The following is a 4328-nucleotide window of genomic DNA, read 5'->3' on the forward strand; positions in this document are numbered from 1 at the left end:
GAAACTGTCTAGGAAAACATGAAAAGGAAAAAAAAAACAAGTAAAACAAGTAGGGAAAAGAAATAGAACCAAACTATGTTGCCAATCCTCGGCATGCAAAAAACTTGTTGTCGTCGTATCAGCTGCATCCTCAACTTGTGATACTTACAAGTGCACGAGCTGTTTGGTAGTATAGCATATGTAAGTACGAGGTCAATCTCACTAGGATTGATGATAGATTGATTCAATTCGATTCCCTGTCCGAAACAAAAATAGAAACAGAAAGGAAATAAAACAATAAAGAAAGAAAAATTACTAACACAAGCAAATAAGTTCCCAAGTCAATTTAGATTAATGGATTGATTCTAGCTAAAGTATGATTAGGCCATGGTGTCTGGTCCTAACCTTGTATTCCTAATTCCCTAATTTGATCATATGTTGTCTAGCCTAAAATTAAGCATTAGGAATCCATTAAGCATAGAAGAACATTTTAAAAACCAAGTATGTTCTAATCCCTGTTGTTGATTGTCCATACATACTCTTCCTATTCATAGTTCAATTCGAATTAAAGCATGGTGTCTACTCTTAATTCAAACCAAGATAGCTAACATACAAGCCTTAGTGGTGATCAATAATTCAAACTGGCATATTAACTTATAAGCATAATGAATAAGAACAAAACCATAATTGGAACTTGGAAACTAATCAAACTTGAAAACTAAGAAATTACATTACAATAAAAAAAATAAAAGTAGAACTCAAAAACTTGAAGGAAAATTTAGTAAAAGGATTTTGTTACAACAATTGAGAACTAGGACGGAAAAATAAGAGGATTTGAGGGAGAGAAGGGAGGGGAGCTCTAGAGAAGTGTTTGAGAGCTCCCCCCCTTGGGATGTATTTACAAGCTTGGAGAAACTTACTATTTATAGGCCTAGGGGAATTGAAAATCTGAATTAAGTATTACTTCTACCTACAACACTCACTTCACTAACTTACAACACTTAATTCACCAACTTTACCTAACACACAATTGCATTTAAAAACAATTTCTCTTGTCTTTAAGCTTAGTGTTGCAGCTCCCACTTCATCTTCTTTTACTTCATTTGGCTGCTGCAAAACTCCACTCCAATTATAAGTATTGAATATGCTTCACCTAACTTTCCCACAATCAATGACACTTAATCATGCATGACAATGCATTGCAGTCAGCTTGTGGGCTTGTTTCTTCCTTCTACAAAATCTGGAAAAATATGTATCTTCAAGCTCTTTGTCTTATCTTTCCAAGCATATACATCCCAGCTCAAGGCAAAATCGGAAAGACCTTCAAATGTCAACGTAGATACCGCCGAATTTGACCTTAAGCTGTGAAAACTTGCATAACTTCCTCTAGAAGAATAGGAATCATGAACTGTAAAATGCTACAGAAACTAAACTTCTGCATCTTTCAAATGATGTAGGACTCATTATCTGTTTCTTCTTGAGCAAGTACAGTTCAATCCGTGAATTTGACTGATCTGCAGGCACCATTTTGAGCTAACTTGTCTCCAAAATACATTTAATGAGTCTCAAGCTTATTACACTGAAACAAACACAAAACTTATTAAAATCACAAGTTTAACTCAAAAACATAACCAAATCATAAGTTAGAAAGGTACAAAATAATATGTAAATATGCACCGATCAAAGGTCTCTTGTCTGACTACCTCCATAACACTTTACTTCAATTTGTTGGCAAATTTTACTCTCTGCTATCTCGGTAAATTGAAGAATTGACTTGGGGAAACCCCAGCTCCAATACCTCTTACTCTCCCACCATGCTCAGGGATTCCCAAAGCATAATTCAAAACATCATTGCTCCCAGAGACAGTCATAGTTCCCTCGGAGACTTTTTTTTTTAAATCATCCTAAAAGAGAGAGAGAGAGAGAGAGAGAGAGAGAGAGAGAGAGAGAGAATGTTAGTGAGTGAATATATTGTAAAACAGATAAAATAAAACGGCTAACTCAAAAATATAAAAAGTATTGGTATTTCAGTGAAGACAACGGTTCCTTGATAAAACTGGCGTCATATATAATTTCAAACGGCAGTGAATTAATATTGTTGTTGTATAGAAATTATAACGTCGGCATGAGAAAAAACAGACGTATAATTCAAATGCACAATTAAAAAAAGTGCACAGAAAATTAGCATTCTTTACCTGAAGTAAAGTTAAAAACAATTGCAGAGAGAGAGAGAGAGAGAGAGAGAGAGAGAGAGAGAGAGAGAGAGAGAGAGTGTGTGTGTGTGTGTGTGTGCGGGCGTGTGAGAGTAATTGAAGATAAAATAAAACAACCCTAAATCAAAAATCTAAACCGTTGTGGTACTTACTGAAGGCGATGGATTCTTGAAAAAATTGACGTAGTATTGCATTTCAAAAGGCGGTAAACAAATACTGTCGTGTAAAAATTCTAACACATTGGTAGAGAAAAAAACCGTCGTATAATGCAAAAGTTGTGTGTGAGTAAATGAAAGTTGTAAAACAGAAAATAAAAACGGCCCTAAATAAAAAACATTCACCGTCGTGGTATTTCAATGAAGATGATGGGTTCTAAAAAAAACTGACGTGCACTTTTTTTCAAACGGTGGCAAACAATTACCTTCGTTGTGTATGAATTCTAACATCGGTAAACGAAAAAACCGTCGTATAATTCAAATGCAGAGATAAAAAAAACTTAACAAAAATAAGCATTCTTTACCAGAAGTAGTGTAAAAACGAATTGCAGAGAGAGAGAGAGAGAGAGATAGAGTGTGTGTGTGTGAGTAAATGAAGATAGTTGTAAAAATTTTAAAATATAACGACTAACTCAGAAATGTAAACCGTCGTGGTAATTCAATCCAGACGTCAATTTCCTAAAAGAATAGATCCTATATTGTTTGAAACAGCAGTAAATAAAAACCATCGTTGTGTGTCTTTTCTAATGATGTTTAGAAAAACAAACGATGTCTAAATGAAATTGAAAATCTCGGTTTTTCAAATTTAGAACACAGTGAGTGAGACTTGCAATTAATTTTGAAAAACAACGGTTCCTTTGGATCGGGGATGTTTCCCTCTGTATCTTCTCTTGCCTTTTCTCCATGACAGAGAACGATCAATTTCTTCACTAGGCACAGTTTCTTCTAATTGGTCCTCCAAACCAACATACCCTTTCGAGACAACCTATTGTTGTACTCAGCATTTTTCCCTTCTCTATGACTGCTCAGTATGCACAACCTCAAATTCTGGGGATAACCTTGAAGCAACAAAGGAATCCCATTGCGATTTCTCTATGAAGTTATATAGCTGAGGGGGTTCTTTTAACTGCCTAATTAAGGTAGAATTGAAATCCTTCTATTTTTTTGGCGGCAAACTATAACACCATCTTCTTGCCCCCTTGCCCAAAAACATAAGCCATTTCAACAGCTTCCCAAACGTAATTGAGTCCATTTCTTGTCGATAAGAGGGACTCTAGTGTGTGACAAAACACCAATGTAAGATTGCATCTCAATAGCAGCCTTGCCATGTGGTTGGTCCTTTTATTATACTCAACTACGAGTTTAATCTTATGGATTTTCCTCTTCAAAACACAGCTCATTGTGTTGATACCATGAGTCAATTTTGGCTCCTTATCAAATGTCACTGAGCTAGGGTCTTTCTCAAAGGTTGACGTAAATCTCATCTTCTTCAAGGGATTGTTTTGAACTGCTTTGTCTTCATTCCTTTGAGCCTTTGAAATTGCAAGGTCCTTGCTTTGACCTTTTGATACTTGAGCCTCCTTACTTTGAGATTTCGAAACCATGTTTAGAGAGGAACAAAACCTGCAAGTGAAAAAATGACGATTAATTAAAAAGTACGTCATAATATTAGACAGAAGACGTCGACAAAAAAAAGCAACCGTCATGATATTTCTGTTAGCACGCCGGTAGTTAATCACCGTTGTGGTATGGCTATTAAAATGACGTAAAGAAGATAAAACAATCATCTTATTAAGGGTGAATACATAAAAATAAACAGCTCAGATCTCTCTCTCTCCCACGATCCTTTCTGTATTACTCGTAATAAGATGACGGTTTTAACTAGTTTACGTCATATTAATTATCACACCACGACGGTGATTAACTACCGCCGTGCTATTTGCATTAGCATGGAGTTCATTACCGTCATCGTGTGTTAATTAAAATGACGTAAACGAGACAAAACCGTCATCTTAATACGTTGTGAGAGTGAGAGACTAGTGAAATTGTTGAAAACGGATTCTTGTTTCCAGACTCTTCTTTCATGGTATCAAAATTAGAAAAACCTTTGCAAAAAAAAAAAAAAAAAAAATTGAAATGA

Source organism: Prunus mume, linkage group LG6 (assembly GCF_029339155.1).
Source record: "Prunus mume cultivar Tortuosa linkage group LG6, ASM2933915v1, whole genome shotgun sequence".
Classification (NCBI taxonomy): Eukaryota; Viridiplantae; Streptophyta; class Magnoliopsida; order Rosales; family Rosaceae; genus Prunus; species Prunus mume.